Source organism: Haemorhous mexicanus, chromosome 4 (genome assembly GCF_027477595.1).
Source record: "Haemorhous mexicanus isolate bHaeMex1 chromosome 4, bHaeMex1.pri, whole genome shotgun sequence".
NCBI lineage: Eukaryota > Metazoa > Chordata > Aves > Passeriformes > Fringillidae > Haemorhous > Haemorhous mexicanus.
In genome coordinates this window covers 45,935,940-45,955,611 of record NC_082344.1, presented here as the reverse complement: position 1 = coordinate 45,955,611, position 19,672 = coordinate 45,935,940, and positions in this window count along the sequence as shown.

Below are 19,672 nucleotides of genomic sequence, written 5' to 3'. Positions count from 1 at the left end.
GGGATTGCTTGTAGGATAATTTCCAGAAGTAAAGACTTCCAAAGGTTCTGTGAACCAAAAAGAGCCTGGATATATCATTGTCCTGCATGGAATAAAAATATTTCTTGGTTTTGTTTTTATAAGCTTTGAAAGAGACTAGGGGCTTTCTAGACTGTATAAACTGAGGACTGAAGAACAGTTTCTATGACTGATTTAAAAGAATAAATTAATTTTTATTTTCTTTTACTGCTTTTGCACTTGAAAAAATATTTAATTAAGGTATTCTACTGGAAAATCATGACATTTGAATTTTTTATTTCTAGATGTTATAATACACATAAGAACCTGGAGAGAGGCTGGAGACTACAACATGCATTAAACAAATCCCAGCAATCTCAAAAAAAAAGAAAAGAAGTCCAGAGAGACTTGGCTATATCTGCCTTTTTTTAAGGGAATTTCAGATTACAGATATTCTGGAAAAGCAAATAAAACCAGTGACTTAGATTGGTTCATACATCAATTAGTTGCCTTCACCTCCATTAATGAAGGAGAGAGTACCATGGTTTTTTGATAGCTGACTTTGATAACGTGATTATTTCATCAGCTTGAAGCACTGGTACATTATGAACTACTTGAATGAGGAGTGATACTTTATGTTTAATGTTTATTGCTGAAAAATTACTAGATAATGTGTAGTCTGCCAAGGTTGCATATGTCTCAGAGCTCCATGCATAATGCAATTATGTGGAGAATCAGAAAAACCTATAAATCAGCGCTTGGCTGTTTTGTTTGAATGTGCAGAACACATCTCAAAGCAAGTGGTTTTGAATAAAAGGTGCAAAAGACTGAACTAGGGCTAAACCAAAAATTAGTATATTCCCTGAACAGAGCTATGAACTGCATGAATTTGCTCTTCTATTCTTGTCACAGGATTTCCCATGAATCACCTTAACTACTGGCATATATCAACTCCCCACGTAGCCCAGTAAACACCAGTACTGGGACAATGTGCCAGGCTTTACACTGTGCAGAGCAGAATCGAAGCACTTGCCGTTGGCACCAGTATTTACATTCCTGTCTATTCTCTATTCTCATTTGCTAATGCTTTATCAAGTACTTATCTCTGAATTCTGAATACTTCTAAACATGAAAATATTTAAAATCTACAGATAAAAACCAAGGAGATCTAGGGGGTTTTAACAAAATAAAGTTGGTCTTATTTGGAAATACCCTGCAGTTTCTATAGCATTTAAATTAGGAAGATAATTACGTTCATTGGCTGTGTCTAGATTATTTTTGAATCTACAATGTGCAATTGCTTAGATGGAGTATAGGTTCAGACCTTTTCACATCAAGCTTTATGTGACTTTATTCTCAAACCATATAAATCATCATACCTTTACAGATGACAGTGTTTTACATTATGATGTATGAGCATGTCTTACTTTATTACTGCAGTGTAATGACATATGTTTGATGATATTAGTACATCATCATGCTGTAGGAATGTGTGAGAATTTCAAATAGAAAAAGTGCTTCATCCTGTAACTGAAACTATATCCTAGTACTGCATTATATATTGTCCTTTGTGTGTTTCAATTGCTTGCCTAAAATTTTGGGCAGATACCTATCTGAGAGAGAAAAATTTTTAAGAAGTTTAGTCTCACTTTATCAGAACTTTTGCTGCAATTTCTTGGACAAAATGACTGAACAAGCGACCTTTTGATATAGTCTTTTTATTCAAAAATGTAGTTGACTGGAAAGATTGATGCAAACTTGTAATCTGAGAGTCAGTGGAAGAGAAAGACACTTCTGAAAAAACAATCCAAACTCTACCATAGGATTTCAATGCTGAATAATGGAGAGTACAATGGTCTTTGGTCTCCTCAGTTGGGGTGTATTCTGTTCAAACACATGCGATCCCTATCTCAATGAAGAAAACATACACCCCTATCCTTATCACCATGCAGTATAATTTTTGCATTAGATTAATACCTTGTAATTTCATAATGACATTGTCTGACTTCCAATTAACTGGCCACCTACTAACAGAAGACCAGTTACTCAGCAATAGATGCTTTTTAGTTTTTACAGATGTTTATACAAAGAAGTCTTTGTGCTACTGTCTTGTGACACATCCTGTTCCTGGTGTCTTTTGACACAAATCCACAAATAAAAACTACTATCAAATAGTACTTTGGAATATTTAGCAACTGGCTTTTCTTGACTATCCTCAGTTTTTACACTTCCTATCTTGCTTGAACAATTGCTTGCAAAATAATGCATCTTTGTGTAAGATCACAGAGCTACAGAAGCTGAGCTGGGCAGCACCAGAGACCTCCTGGCCCTGGTGCAGTGGAAGCCGTGGGAGAGATTAACTCAAGGCAAGAACCAAAGTGAAGACATCACGTCCGGTCACTATGACCCCTCTGACGAGAGAAGATGTAACAAGGACCTTGCTGGCGCAGAAGAATGTAACAGGGACTTGATAACCGAAAAGGTTTTGTTGCCAAGGGAACAGAGGCAAAGGGGACCAAGTGGAAAATTTTGTATGGATGTTAGAGAATTCTAAATACTGGTGATTGGTGTAATAAACTGGCTTGGCTTGCATAGGATGGTCCGTGTCCCTCAATCACCACACATCCTCCTTGCAGTACTGTATAATTTTGTCACATACCCATATAACCACCATAGCTCTTGGTACCATTGTCCCTCACAACATATTTGCTAACTTAATTCTGTATTTTGATTTAACTTTGAAAGACAAATCTGAGATTTTTCTTCTGTTTTCATTTCATGGGTTTAACCAAATTCTGATTTTTCAAACTCTTTATTTTATTCTAATTCCGTTTACTTCAACACAGATTCTTCTAAATTACCATCCCTGTGGAAAGACATAACTCATGTCCATCAACTGTATTTTTTATTTATAACTGTGTTTAGAACTCTAGAGGTTATTTTTCCACTTAATTTTGTCATTTGATAATTTTAGTACCTTAGCATTTTAGCATTTTGTCATTTCAGATGCTGTAACTGAAAATGGATAGAGCTACTCTACATGAAGACATAGCTTCAATAAATAATTCTGTGGAATAACATTAAGTTCTTAATACAGAACAATTCAGACACATTAAAATAAATTATTCAGAAAAAGAAGTAAGCATTATTGCTTGCTGTAATCTGCATCACTGTGTAGACAGTTCTCAGCATGCCCAGCAGCTTTGTAGTTTCCAACACTGGCAGCATTGGAAAGGAGGTTCAACTGTTTGAAAAGTGCACCCTATTCTTGGATACTGGGTTTGAAGCTTACCTTTAAGAGAACAGGATCTACATAAAGACGCAGAGGGATTCTTAAAACTCCCACATGTGAGCACTGTTTCCAAGTTCCTTTTGAGAAATCTCTGGAAGCTCTTGGTCTGAATGTCAAGAGGACTTCAGTGATTTGTTTGGGCAATGTTGTTGCTGTTTCCCAGCTCCTCTAGTTTAATTTTGCCCAGGTTTAATCATAGATCGTCTGCCAACAAATTAAGGTAACTGCTTTCTGTTGTGCTTGTTTCTATCCATAGCATCAGATTACAGAAATTTGCCAAACATATTCATATTACGAACTAATGTTTTAAAATTGTTCTCACACTTGTCACCATCTGTTTCCAAAAGTTTCTTAATCTTACATAATCAGGATTCACTAATAGAGATTTTACAAATTATGAAAAGGTGACCTCAGATATAAAAATATATAGGAATGCATATTAATAAATGAAAAAGCAAAAATTAATCTTTAGGGATGAATAGCAATATTCAGAATTTTCAGAATAGCAACATTTGTTTAAATTTTTAATATGTGCATTCTAAATTATCATTCTAGATATTTTATATTCCTTCTATATATTATAGTTTTATGTTTATAAATTTAAACTATATTTGACTAAGCGATATTGTCTCAAATTTCATTAGAAACATTAGGGGAACTACTGTAAGAAGTGACACTTTTTTATTCAGTAGTCATTTTCCCTCTGGGAGAACTCCTGAACTCTATCTCTGAGTAAGCGAATTCTGTAATATTCTCCCCTGCAGTGAGCTGTACTTATCCATACAGAATAACTGTTAAGCAAACTCTATACAGAGATCTACAGCTACTTTTCTTCTTTTTTTCTCCACTCCCCCCCCCTTTCTTTTTTCTCTCATAGGATAGAGGTTTGGCCCACAATATGTATTTTCTGTCTAAAAAGATAAATATTCTGAGCATGTATTTGAGATATTCTTTTCATAATTTTAGTAAGGTGAAGCAGTTTTTCTATAGAAAGAAACAGGGATTCTGGGAAGCAGTTTAAGAACTTGCTAGGAGCAGTCCAGTTAAAGCAAAGCCTGTTTAGTGAGTGGGAAAAGGTAGTAAATTCCTATAAAAATTTTACACCCACAGTTTTCCAGCAGCAGTTCAGATGAAAAATTGTCCAACTTTTCAAGGGCTATGATGGGGAAAATGCTGACTGTGTCTTCCACCAATTCATTTTTCTGTACTCTTACATCACTAGGTGTAAAATGGGGCTATCACAAATCATTAAAGTTTTAATAATACTATCACAAGAATAATAAAGACACTTAAGTTATTTAGATACTACAGGAGACTAAACATCTGAACTAGGTGAAGCATAAAAGCTTCTTGTACGATTATTTCAATAACAAGAGTATGGTTCCACTACAGTATCATTCTCTCAAAAAAAAATTGATTCTGTTATAAATGAAGCATGTGGAACCATTTTTCCTCAGGAACTTATCAATGATGAGGGCAATATGTTCCTGTGGTAGTGAATGTTAAAAATATCACTGTGTGGGTGATACTTTGGCATGTTACTTTTACAATTCTCACAAGTCCTTCTTATTAAAAAACCAACAAAACTTGGAGTGAAAGTAAATATTAAGTAATTTTCTGTTTACAAGTTCAGATTTCACTCTTAAAACATCATTTATTTCAAATCAATATAAACTGTATTAACCTGCTCTCACCTAATTCATATACTTTGCTTGATGATTAATCTACAATTGATTTAAAGATTAAGCAGAACAAAGTCAGGATATGAAATGATGCAGCAGAATGGCTCAGTTCTCATTTTATATCTTTGAGTGTGTAGACTACAAGTATTGCCTAGGGCAAAGCTCCTAACAGGTTGTAAAATGATTATGTGGCTCTTGGAAAGCATGTTTTAGAGGTTTATATCTATATCTCTCTGTGTGTCTGTGTCTGTTTAAATACAAACATATTTCAAGCACAGTATTGCTCTACATCCCTCTCCCCTCTAAATGGAATGATCTGTTGCTATGACCACTGTTGCGATGAGTCAACATCTATTTAAGTCTAGTAAGTTAGCAACATGCAGTCAATCACTGCATTTCATTGGCTGAATATTCCCATGGGCTTTCCAATTAATAGAGTATTCCTCTCCCTATAATTTTTTCAGCCACATAACACTAATTTAGAGCATTCTGTCTCTATCTCATTCTTTAGAGAATAATTTCCTCTAATGTCAGGGATGTTGTTAAATAAAGAGCCCACATGAATATTTGAGTTGGTGAAATGTACGTACAAAATTATATTTTTAAGACAAACACACTATGAAACCAAGAGCAGATCAGCTATGGGATCTTTATCCCATGCTCAGAGAAATGAGCTTGAAAGAGACATGATGCAGCTAAATCAACCAAACTCACTTCCAAGCAGCTTGATCAATTATCATTTAAGGACACTTGAGATTATTTAACTGACTCTCCAGCACCATACCAGAGAAAATTTAATATTATTTTAATTAAATATAGTGGTGCAGTGGTACAGACAAGGAAGCAGTGTTCGTATAGAGGCCAAAAGATCTTTTTATCTCAATCACCATGGATCTCTTATTAACTCATTGCACACTTAAGTTCTCACCAATATCTGCCAACATTTTATCAGACTCAGCTGGGAGAGAGAAAGTCCCCAGAAAATTTTGTCAGAATTCCAATGAGGCGCCATCAAACAGATGGAATTGCAAAGTGGTGAAATGGCTTCTTTTAGGACAGATGAGCTATATTTAGAGTACAATCCATGAGCAAATTTTAGTACCTAGGCCCCTGTAAGTGCTCCAGGCACATTTTAATTTGATATCAGAAGGAGATGCACAAAAGTTCCCATCCATACATTCCTTTCCCTGGCAAGAAAAGCACTTTGTGTGAACTCTAAGAGAAACACAGCAAGCTGCAGCTAAATCTCAAAGACCAAGATCTGCCTAGTGTGATGCAGGTCTTGCAGGGCCAGAGAATCTTTTGAAGATTCTTAACCTCTTTGTCCTAATTTTCAGCACGAGAACCATAATTTTAAAAAGCAATTACAGGTTTTACATTGATGAATTATGTCTAGCATTCTTACCTGCTGCATTGAAAATGCAGTAATCTACTTTCCAAAAAATCAAATCAATTCGAGGTATCTTAAACAGCAATGGAGACATCACTAAAATGATAGTGTTATTTTAAAATGTGGACCACAGCCCTTGCCTGTCTGTTTTTAAATCATTCTTGATTTTTACTTCTTATCACTAGGGAACTAGATGAACTTTAAAGCCCTTTCCCAACCCAAACCTTTCTATGATCTTATGATTATCTTCACAGTCCTCTTCTGGATGTGCTCCAACAGCTCCATGCCTTTCTTGTGCTGAGGAGCCCAGGGCTGGATGCAGCACTTCAGGTGGGGTTTCACCTCTCTTGACTTGCTGGTCACATTTATGTTGATGCAGCTCAGAAGACAATTGTCCTTCTGGGCTCTGAGCACTCATTGCAGGCTAACGTCCAGCCAAATAAAGCTGGCCAGGTGAACAGGTCTGTATCACACATCTGATAACTTACATCAGATTTACATATTTTGGATTTTAAAAGTGATAAAAATCAAATTATGTAGTCATGAATAAGAAAAGGTTGAATCCAGCTCATGACAATATTTAAGCAAATTATTCACAAAGGTTTTCTGTACACAGAATTACATTTTACTTCTCCTAAGACACCAGCTGTCCTGGACAAAAAATAAAGACTTCATGGGAATGACAAAGTATTCCAGCTTCCATCTGAGTAAAAGGTAGCCTTTGGAGTCAGAGAATATAAGTGAGAAAACACTTCAGTGGAGGTGTGAATCCCCCACGTCCAGAACAGTGATAGAGTCATTCAAATGTGGCTGCTATACTGATGGTGGAAAAGAGCAGAGTAAAATGCCCAAATACTCTATCCTACAGTAATAATACACAGGCTTATGTCTTTTTCTATCTGTATATGAAGCTAGCTGATATGTCAGTATTTTTTTTTACCTGCTTAATTGTTCAGGTGCACTGACATATCAAGTTTCCCTATTCCTTCTTTTTCATTTTCCCCTCTGCATGTCTTCTGAATTCCACACTTGGCTGCATGGTTCTTTTGTTCTAAAGTTTAATGATTATTTAACTGCTTTGATAGCATATTCTAACATCTTGGTTGAAGAAAAACTCTACAGCCTTCTAGCACTGTGAGATATTATAGAACATAAACATTTTTGTTAATAACATCAGTTACATCCTTTAACCTACATTTTTTTGAAAACATTTAAAAGAGTTATGTATTATCTTCCTTCTTCAGCAAGTAGACTTTGAGAATATAAACTAGAAAAGCAATAACCTTTATCATAAGCTGAATTTCCAAAGGATTTGTAGACTTGTCTTATTTGTTTTATTTGTCTTATGGACAGGATTATGCAAGCCATGATTTAAAACAAGTTTACTCTTTTAGCCAAGAGAGATGAAAATTGAAGGCTTTTCCAAGTGCCTTTTAAATTCAAGGATGTGTGAGCAGTCAAACAACATAGTATGCAGCTGCTAATCAGAAACTTCCCAAGTCTGCCTATTTCTTCCGTAGATAAGATAGCCATAGGCTAACTCTTTACACATAAAAAATTGCAATAAATGGCTATTGGATTAGTAATTTGCAGCTGACTGCAAACTAGACCCTAGGCTACTAAATTACTACAACAAAAATGGAATTACATTAATGGAGTCAAAAAATCCCAACTCCCCAAATTCCAAAAGAGGTAACAAACACGGGACATAATATTTGCCACTGAAAGCGGCAGGTATAAAATGCTGTTTTAATTCTCAACTTTGCCATAAGCTAAGCAAGCCATTTACCCACATAGTGCCCCAGTTTCTCTGACTGTAAAAATCTGGATAATCTTATTTACACACTACAGTAATTTCAGATCCCAAACATGAAAGGAATGTCAGAGAAGTGCAAATAATATATTTTTAGGAGAAAAAAATGTTTGTCCAAACAGAGAGAATTTGAATTTCCAGTCCAATATCATGGGTCCTAAGTTTACAATCACCCCATCATCTGTTAATACACACATTACTATGCTGTTTCTAAAAAGTAACTAGTACTGGATTTTTACAGAGTAATCTCTTCAGTAAACATTATGTTATATTATATATAATATTATGATATGAGAGGAGAAGATTCTTCTGTGGCAAAAAGAGAAAGCCAGTAATAGTTATTTAAGTAAGTCATCACAACTCAGAAGTCTATTGAGTCCTCAAGGTCACTCAGAGTCCCTGTTGCTATTCTTTCAGTGATTACACTGTCCTCACAGAGGACTTTCAAAAGAATAATCATGGAGGGTGTTACTGGCCTCTGGGATCTATATTTTCATTTTACCTTAAAATGACAGCCATCTGAAAAAGTGTTGTTGGCACATACTCTGCTGTCAGTGATTAGTATAAACATTAAGATGTATGTGGGAAGAGTGTGGGAGATACACTTTCCTATCCTCAGGAAAATGAGGGGCTGATTTCTGTATAAAGTATTTTAACTGATCTTAAACCAGGATAACATTAAATCCTAAAGATTTCAAGCTTGTCTTTCCTATAGATTTCAAACTTGTTATTGTCTTTCAATTGGAAATAACAAAATATTGTAAATATTAATATTTTTTGTAAAATTCTTTCCTTCCAGGACACATTGTTCATAAACCTGTCTGTGTATGAAAGAAAAGATCCTTTAAAAAAAAGAAAGCAAACTCAAAACAAAGCCCAACCCCCCCAAACAAACTAAAACAAAACTGACTTTCTCTCTGTCTTTGGCATGTGATATATTGTAATGTTGCTTATTAGAAATTGCTACAGGAAGCTGTATAATTTCCCTAATTTCCCGATTAATTTTCCTGGATTATAAGTATTTATAATAAATTCCTGAGATGACCAGCCTTTCTTCATGGCAGCAGGATTTTCAGTTATATGTAGATATTTGTATATACATGTTTATCTAAAACCTGCAGCTGGAATTTGAGAAATTCCAAACTTGATCACTGTGGGATAGAATTTGCACTTTTCTTTGTACACTCCAACAAGTCAAATCAACTGATGTCTCAGAATAACTAGAACATTCTCTTCATAATAAAAGATCAAAGGGCTATAGTGCCTACATGTGTACCACAATGCAGAGACTTTAAATATGTAATTTAAAAGTTCCTGCTTCTTCAAGTAGAATACAGACTAGTGTGTTAGGGACAAAACCACTCAGTGTGATGCCTGAAGACAATTAAATACTGGACTGCCTAGGTATTGAGTATGTCAAGACAGAAAAGCTGAAATAAGCTTCTACAAGTTTTCTCTTTAGAACTAGGGTGCTTTATTTCACCAAGGTGAATACTTCCTTGCAGGACTGTCTGCAGAAACTTCTTCATAAGACTAAGTCTGTGACTTTTTCTGAAAAATAAAATGTGCTGTTCTTTGTTTTCAGGACATGGTTGAGAGAAAGAAAAGAGCCATAGAACTTACAACTCATGCTAAAGCTAGAGCTGTTTGAGCTTCCTTCTTTGGTTTATGCCACAGTCCAGGAGACTGCCATAGGGATGAAAAAACACATAACAGCTCTCCTGGCCCAACTGGCTTTTCTTTGGATTAAAAGGCTTCAACAGGAGGAGTTGACTTTCTGATCAGGGAGGCAGGTGATTTGAAGTCACATGCCCCAGGGAAAGGGGAAAACTGAACCTTGGTCTTTTGGTCCCGAGTGAGAGCTGTAGTTACTGAGATGCCAATAGTTTAACATAAATCCTTTAAATTCCATAGGAACTATATTCCATCCAACAGCTAGTGCAACTACTGGTTCTATTGTCCTTTGGTAGAGAGGCATTGTACCATTCAGTTTGTAGCTATATATTTAGACACCCTCTAGGAGATGCTGCCTAAATATACCCACAGAGTCAGGTCTGAAATATTAGGGTCATTTACACTAATGGAACAGAGATGCAAAGGGAAACTGAGCCATTGTTTGAGTTTCTGGACCTCAAGGACTAGTCAGGAATTAAACAGAGAATTAAGAATCATAATTCAGACTTTAGAAATCTGCCTAAGTCCAAGGCTGCTTTTGATGATCTATCAGACCTTTTATTTTCACTCACTGTGTTAAAATCTGACTGAGGAAATTTCCACTGGCTGGACCCGGAGTTGTAGCAGCCTCATATGAAGTTGGAACTGGCTCCTGAAGTCCACCAGATTATATCCTCTGACCACCTAAATCACAGAAAAACAAACAGAATACTATAAATATAAAAAAGCTGATAATGACAGGGTGTCCTTTTCTCAAAAAGAGAAAATCAACAAAGTGCACTCAAGATTGCAGAGAACTACCCATATCTCTCAGTGTTTCAGGGAAACCAAATTGTTTCTCAGATTACAGACTGCAGATATTTCAGCTGAAGTCTGAAGACTCTACATCTCCTGGTTAGGTTTGTATGCTTTCTAAGGGTAAAAAACCCTGTGAAGCAGTCTTGGATGTTTAGTGGAGAACTCATCTTGTCCATGTGTTACACCTGGGAAAAAATGCATAAATCAGTCTGAAATGAGCATTAAATACAACAAAAGTTGGCAGGACAGATTACCAGACTTGGTTTTTATGATATTCAATAGTTATAGCCAGGAAAAGAGAATTGTTTCCTTGAAGTCTCTTCCACTAAAGAAAATGTCTGCCTGCACACATTACAGCTTATATAAACATCAATATCCTCCCTAAGGAAACAATTAGTGGAATTTCTAGAAGAAGACATTTTTAATCTGTAGATGTATTGGGGAACTACATTTACTTGTGAATAGAGTTTTACTCAATTTAGGATATTCAGATTGTGCCCAAGGCATGGACACAACATATTTAATTTCATTTGTTTGCTCCTTGGTATTAATTTCTAGCTTGTTGCTATTACTTCTGTGCTCCATTGTTTTTAGCTTCTCAAGAATCAAATAATCTAGAAGCAGTAACCCTGAGTTACTGAAAGCTTCTCTAAAATTAGCAGACTAATATGACTGCATGAAGATACAGATTAATATAGATTTTTTGCAAAAAATGGACTATGAATAGGAGTACTTCATAAAGAAAAAAAAGGCTACTTTAAAAAGGTTTATAAAGGCTGTGTTAGAGGCTAGAGTAGCTCAGAGACCCTTCCTAAAACAGGGCAAAGCAAGATAGCCAGTGCACACACATGATATAATGGTAATGGCAGAAAAGCATTAAGACAAGCCAAAGTACATAACATATGACTGATATCCCCCAGAGTCTGGGAATGTTGTTTGAAATGATTCCCTGATAGGCAATATTTGGTTGTGTAGATAAAATTTTGTATACATTTTTGCTCAACCACTTCTTCGTGTCTGGAAACAGATGGATGTCGAGCATTATCATTTATTGAACTGATTATAAATTTTCAGTTTGAAACCATTTAGTTATAAAGAGTGCTCCTCACTTTAATGGCAAAGAGTCTTTGGAAAATTGTGGCTTACAACAATTTTCTCATGAGCTTTTTAGGATGACCTTTTCTTCTAAATCACAGTGACTTCTTTTTTTTTTGGATAAATAACCATAGTGAGTCTTGAAAAGTATAATTCAGTAAAGGACTGAAGAGTTAGGAGAACAGAAGATCCATTCCCTAAATGATGATTGTCAGGGTGTCATAGAAAATTATAGTTTAATCTTTAATTGAATCAAAGTGAAAGATTTTGGCTTTTTTTCCTATATTTATTTAGTGTCATTTATTGATTCCAGAATTTTGCAGCTCCTTTTTCATATTTATTTTTTTATTCCATTCAGCCCAACAACAAGTACTAGTAAAATGGTTACCAACAGGGTGGAAATTTCAGTATTAGTTAAATTTATCAGTATCTTTTGTAGGTTTTAATTGGGTTAAAAAATAGCATGGTTTAATTATGATCTTGAAGGTACACGCATCAACACAATTGAAAAATACATTTTTAAGATGAAGGACCAGGAATTAGTGGTGCCACTACCATCTAGTGGGGAATTTTTTTGCTGCACTGTGACCACAGTGGTGCTATGGATTGGCAAAGGCAGGTAGGTGCCTGCTGATAGAAACCTGAATGAGTTCAAGCCTATTTTCAAGACTAAAGTTTCTCTCCAGAATATTTTGTGAGAACTTTCTTTTATTATCTAAATTAATTTGTAATGCCAGTGACCAAAACATTTTTTAGTACAACGGTGAATGTCTCCCTCTTTGTAAATTCCTTATTTCTCCTCTAAATTCATTCTGAACTCAACATTGTGAAATCAATACATAGATTATTTTGCTTTTTTTCATTAAAAGCATGTTATTTTGCACACTATTTCTGAATGGGAGGAAAAAAAGCTATGAAAGTTCTGACCTATGGTCATGCATCTTAAATCTTATTTGATGACCTCTATCAATAGCTTAAACTATGTCTTTTAAAAAGAGTTCAAAATTTTTCTTGATATATAGAATAAAAGATATGACAAAAAAGCCTTCAATAGCACTTTTAAACAGAATGTATCACTTTCCTGACAGTTTTTCAATAGGACTTTGGTGTTGCACAGAAAAGCAACCTTTGCCAATCAGCTGTCACAAAGTATGAATAGAAATATGTGTATCTTCCAGCTCCACTACTGGACAAGCTGGCTTGGTTTGTTCTTGTCATAAAAAATCCATCAAAAAATAGCTTCAGATGAGAATCAGACTCAGCATAGAAACAGCATGACCTCATGAGGTTCACTTACTCTACAAAACAGTTGATTCCCACCTTTCAAAAAGTAATGCACCCACAGATTGCAACAGACCTTTTAAATCCGTTCAGATTATTTCCTAGTATCCTGTGTAATTCTTCTGAATTGTTTTTACTTATAGCTAGCTACTAAACTCAGTTGTTCATTGAACAACTCTGGGCGTCAATAAAATAGGATAAATTGAAACAAAATAGGAAAAAAGTAAATTTTTTCATCCTCATTTGCAGTTAAAAAAAAAATCTTCAAGCACAAAAATCTATCCTTCTAAACATAGAATATTTGATATATAGTCTGGACAGCATTTAGAAATTTTAAAAATGTTTGAACATATTTCAGGAGTTTTCCTTTTGAAAACTAAAACTTTTTCATAATTGACCATAAATTACCCTTCTAACTCATAGTTGTATTTTGTACTGCCTTCTAAATATATTCTTCACTGTTTTTCTTTCTTAAAGCAAAAGTAGAGTAGCAAATCATTAACTTAACTGAGCATACACAAATTTTAGACTGAAGTTACAGTCTTCTTTAAAATGGTAATATCATAATTCCTGGCATAAGAATTTAATTAATCTCTCTAAAGAGACACAGATCTCTTGTAGTATACATATACTTTTCAGAATGTTTTTTTTACTTGTAAATCTTTCCATTTATCAGCATGATATGAGCAAGCGCAGGTTAAAATAAAATTCAGGACCCTATTCTATAGGTTGACAAATTCCCATTTATTTTAAATGTTGTGATTAAGAGTCCCATTCAAGTTTTTGTCATGGTTCTGTCCTGGATTCCTGCACTGGACTTCTAGTGGTGACAGTAAGCCAGGTAACAGTGATGTGACTGCCATCTCTAGAGGTTGTCAGACAGGATGATGAACATCCACGAATAAATGTGCAAACCTTGTACCTGAAATAAAGTACCTCTCTTCAGAGACTTAGACAACTAGAAAGGGAAAATATTTGAGACAAAGACAAAACACACAAAGGGCTGCTGAAGACCTCTAAAAATAGAGGTTAATTCAAGGAAGGAACAAAGGACTTTTTCCTGGCAGAGAGGAAATCTTTAGTTGCCACATCAGCTGAAGCTGAGAGGAACTTGCTGTACAGGTCAAAGACAAGACTGTATTATCTGTAAGAGGTACCTAAATAAGGAAATTAAATCAGGTTCAGGAGAGAAGACTGCAAAAGGATGGTGTTCCATTTCTAGAATACTCAAGAGCACCAAGGACATCAAGGTAAACAGTTGCACTGCCAGATTTTCAGAAATTCAGTAGTGTCCCCTGGTATGGGTGTGTCAAGAGCACAAACCTTAAGTCCTTAGGGTCCACATCTGGTGGACTTCAGGGCTCAAGTGAGGTTCTCAGGTCCCAGCCTTATAGACATGGGGCTGATGTGGCTCCATGTCCCCAGGTCCTGTCAGTGTCAAGCATTCCTGTTAGCACACCCACACTGCTAACACAGCTTGCTGGACAGCTCAACACAGAGAGAAAACAGGGCCTTGGAGAGCACCCATGCCATAGGACACGGCACTCACATAAACTTGAACAGCATGAACTTGAAATATTCAGTTTCTCTGGCTGCTCAGTAATGAAGGCTGCTGGTGGGTGAAGAAAAGAGGAAACCTTAGTGCTGTGAGAGCACTGTTCTGCAGAAGCCAAAACTCCTGTGTTTTATCAGTGCTCTTATTTGTCACAAATGCAAGCCACAGCTTGGAGGAAGTTAAATACAGTCTACAGTCCAGCCAGCCTGAGTACAGCATCCCATAATACATCTTGTTTATTCCCATAGCCCCTTTAAGCCATAACAGAAGCTTTAGCACCCCAAAATACTCTTCCTCCTGCATCAGTAGTAAGTTCTATACCCACTCAGGCAATCACCTCTGACAGAACAGCTATCCTGATGAAGAGAGAGAGTTTAGCTGACTAATCCTGGTGGGGTTTCCACTGTGGCCAATGGTCTCTGATGGTCTCTGGAAAAGATGGCTCTACAACATCATTTCACTCATTGGGTCTTCAGTGCCCATCTGCCTGTGCTCTTCCCACAGTCCTGGCAGGACAGGTCTGTTGCCTGTGATTAGCTCTCATTCACATAACCTAGCCCATTTAAAATTAAGTATTGTAATTAAATATTCTAAATACAGTTAAAACATATGTTTTCAGTTAACAGTTAGAATAATTGCTGTTGTGATTAGTTATAATTATCTTTATATTTTTTAAACTAGCATTTTTGCAAGTTAATCTTAATGATGCATAACATGGTATATTATAATTATTGAAAGTAACACAATGAAATGAAACATTTTAAGACCTCCAAATGTTTATAATGTTTACTGTAAAATTTGAAAATTTATTTTTATTTTTCAAATTCACAATGTCAGAATGGTTTTTTGGCTTTCAGAGGGATATTCCATCTAAGTTTTTCAAATCCTACAAAATATATGATCAGTTAGAAATTCAGACTCGTTGTACTTTATGTACTGCTATTTACAGAACAATAAAAATTGCAACTCCCACATTTCATCTTTTTTAGAAAACTTTAAAAGGTAATTTTATTGCAAGTTATGAGCACCAGGAGTTTTGCAAAACTGATTCAGATGAAAAATGAAAATGAAATCTTATCAAGAAGTATATTGTATTTTGTGACATAATTGTAAGGCAGCCCTGATTAATTTCTTTGTTAAATCCTAAAGTCAGAAAATGACAATATTACTTCCATATATTTACTAACATTCCTGTACTTTCATACACAAATCTCCTCAAAATTATAGTTCATGTTTTTCTACATGGTTTGTGTCATTGTCTTATCCTTCTACACTGCTTACACATGAGTTTGAGTATTTGTCATACAGAAAATGAATATGGCACAAAGTCAAATTATATTAAAGCTTTAGATCTGGCTCTCCTTCTCTTCTTTTAAAAGCATTTCTGAACTGATGATGCAGCTTTTCAGTTTCCCCTTAGATTTTTCCCATCTTATCTCATGCTACAATGTAGAATGTACACCGATAATTTTAGCAACTTGCTAAACTCTGTGTTTACTTCCTACTTCCAGATAAATTAGATAAGGTTAATGCTGTAATAGGATTATGTTAACATAAATGCTGTTCCTACAAGACTATGGACACATTTGGTTGTGAAGACATAGTACTTCATCACTTAAATTATGTGTTTGGTTTTTCAGTTATCAAACACGTCAGTGAAACTAAAGCATACATAGGATCTGATATTGAGCATTTAAATCACAGGACTTCCAATATCTTCCAGTTACCAGTCTTTTCTCTCAGGTAAAAAGTGACAGGATGAGAGGAAATGGTCTCAACTTGCACCACAGGAGGTTTAGATTACATATTTGGAAAAATTCTTCACTGAGAGAGTTGGGCATTGGAACAGGCTGCCCATGGAAGTGGTGGAATCACCATTCCTGAAAAGGGATGTGGCACTAGGAGATGTGGTTTAGGGGTGAACATGGTGGTGCTAGGTTAATCATTGGACTTGAAATCTAAGAGGTCTTTTCCAACCTTAACAATATGATGATCCAATTTCTATTTTAACACCTTACAATTGCTTTCAAAGCCATTATTAGGTTTCTTAATCTTTTCAGAAGTTTTATCTGTATGTGGTAATTTCTCTTGAAGCTGTTTTACTCCCTCTATTTGGTAGTTTTTCGTTACCAGACTTTTTCCAGTCTTTCCCCTCCTGTACTTTTTCAGGCTAAACATAATCACTATTCTGTCTAATGTATATTTTTTAGTCTTATCTAATTTCCTCTGTTTAGTCTTTCTTTGTTACGCAAGGGTCCATTCATTGCTCTTTTGGTGTCTTTGTGGATTTGCCTGTTTCACAGGGCATCATCCACATCTCTTCAATTATATTATTATTTTCCACAGGCATGTACAGACAGATATATAGGTCTGTTTAATGATATTGGATATATCAGTACAGATTAATAAGCTCAGGTATCTTGCATCAAGTACTGCCTGAAATCTGAATTTCTTGATGTAAAAAAAACCCCATTATTTTTGTGTGTCTGTACAGCATTGAACATAACTAAATTTGTGTGTCTGTACAGCATTGAACATAACTAATTTAATTGTGATTAAAACATCACATATTAATTTACTTGAACTTCGCCAGTTGTTACGCCTACAGGTACCTTATTAGTCAAACAGCTGATTTTTAAGTATGGATGGGTTTACAGTGCTTTAGGGAATTAGAAATTTATCCTTGATTAAAGTTTTTATACATGACCAGAACAGAGATAACAGAAACTGGCATACTGCTGACTCAGTAATAGCAGAATATTTTCCAGATCACACTTAAGCTTAACATGATACAGATTTGTAAAAATATGACTGAAATAGCTTCTTCTGTTCTTTATTCCCTAGGCAGTCATACACATTGATGCTGGAAGTACTGCTTAACTGCTGTTACTAGTAGCAGGAAACTTTTTTCCTGTTTCTTTCACATGGAATATGTCTTTCAAATTTACCAGAAAGTCACAGAAATACTATCTGGTATGGTGCACATTATTGGAGTTACTTTTCATGCTGAAATCCATATCACTTTTTGAATTTTCTAGGCTTGTTTCAAAATTTTCTAGGCTTGTTTCAACTTAGTGACATAATGTGGGAGAACTCTGTGGCTGTCCATGGAAAATCTAGTCTGTGATACAGACACTACATATTCAAATTACATGCTTTTTAACCCTCCACCACAGAGCTCCATCCACCCCCCGTTGCTGAACTATGGAGATGTATTATTCCTTCCTTTGCTATTTTTATTTATGTATGCTTTCTCAAAGATCACAGCAGTCCTACTTTCAATTATAACTAGGTTACACTGTCATGAAACTTAGGTATCCAAATATTCATAGGTCTTGTGTTACTAACAGATTTTCAGGGATGTACAGAAGACTATGGGCTCTAGTTCTCACATTTCTATTTTGAGATTAATTATGTTAATGAAAACTTTCACTTTGTTTTAATTTGAAGAAGTGGAAGTGACAGGAGCAAATCTGTGATATTCAGAGCCCAAGAAACAGTAATGGCATTTGGTGGAAGAAGGAGATGTCACTAAGAATGAAAGAGGACTGTGAAAGAGGCCTGAGTTTACTTCAAAATGGGAATGAAGTATTTTATTACTACAGCAGGGAATGAAGAAATACTGTTGGTGAAAGAGTAAAAGATTAAAAGAGTAAGATCATAAGAGATTCCCAGTAAAATATTACAGGAAGCTTAGCATCATTCAAGGAAACAACTTATGACAAAGAAATACTCAAGAAAGAGAATTGTCATTCTCTAGAAAAACAAGCTGGTATCCATTAATGGACTCAGAAGAGATATTTACTAATAGTTGTGGTATTAATACAGATCCAGTTTGGTCTCTAGGAACTTGATCATTTTGCATACAGCCAAGGTCTTTCCTTTCCCTTTCCCTTATCACTTTTTCTTACATATGATACAGACAGTAGCCACCCTCCTCACATGTTATAAAGTGAATAAGTTCCTTTGGATACAGATCCCAGCTCAGTTACTCATTCAGATAAGCCATGCTACTGAAACTCCCTGGCTAAGGAAGGATTCTTGGGACAGTGCACTCCTAATTTACCTAATTTAATTTTAAGTAGAAACTGAAAATATACATGCTAATCCACAGTCTTTCCTTAGTGTTTTTGATATGAAGGTTATGACAAATGGAATTAATGGATACTGTGACTTATTAAAGGACAAAAAGCAAGCAAGTAATGTTTTTACTGTTAAGTATTCTCCTGTATTGTAAATATTTATTTACTTTATTTACTGTGATAATTACTTTAAACACAAACTGACATATTTTGAGGAGAACTCTAGGATTCAGTAGCTGATATCAGCTACTGTATCCAATTTTTTATTTTAGTACATACAGTATTAGACTTGGTGTCTTATCTACTTTACTAGTTTTACATTAAATAAAAAAGATATAGTGACTTTCTGGAGTTATGCTGGTTTGAGAGAGCAAATTAATACCATCTTTAATTAGGATAAGAAATAAATTCATATCTGCCTATTATTAATTATGCCATTCTATTATTGCAGTTGGAATTAGTTTTTTTAGGAGTCCGTGTATTTTACAGAAAAAATAACAGAAAAAAAAACAACAAATCAGGCCAAGTAACAATGGAGTTTAATCTCTTACTTCTAATACTCAGATGAAACAAAGCAGTAGTGAATACTCATGAAAATCTTTTGAATAACTACTTTTAAAATTAAAACATACAGATTCAGTCCATTGAAAAGACCTGTGGAATTAGATGAGAAAATCTAATTTGATTGTTGGCAAATTTATGTCAAAAGAAGATGACCATAAGTAGGAGAAAATTGCACTTTGCATGTACCACTGGTTTTTCCCTTTCAAGCTTTGTTCTACCAACAGACTGTGCCTGAAATAGAACTAATTTAAACTCAGTCCTTAATAAGTAGTTAGATGCACCAGTAGAAAGTATGGATGGAATGCAGCTTGACCCAATCATCACTGAGTATTCAGAGTACAATCAGCAAATAGACTCTCTGTGTGGTAAGTCTAGTCTGTAGATAATTTATTACCCATAAGTATATAATTGAGATAGTGTGGGGGTGGGAATTGCATAACTGTAAGGAA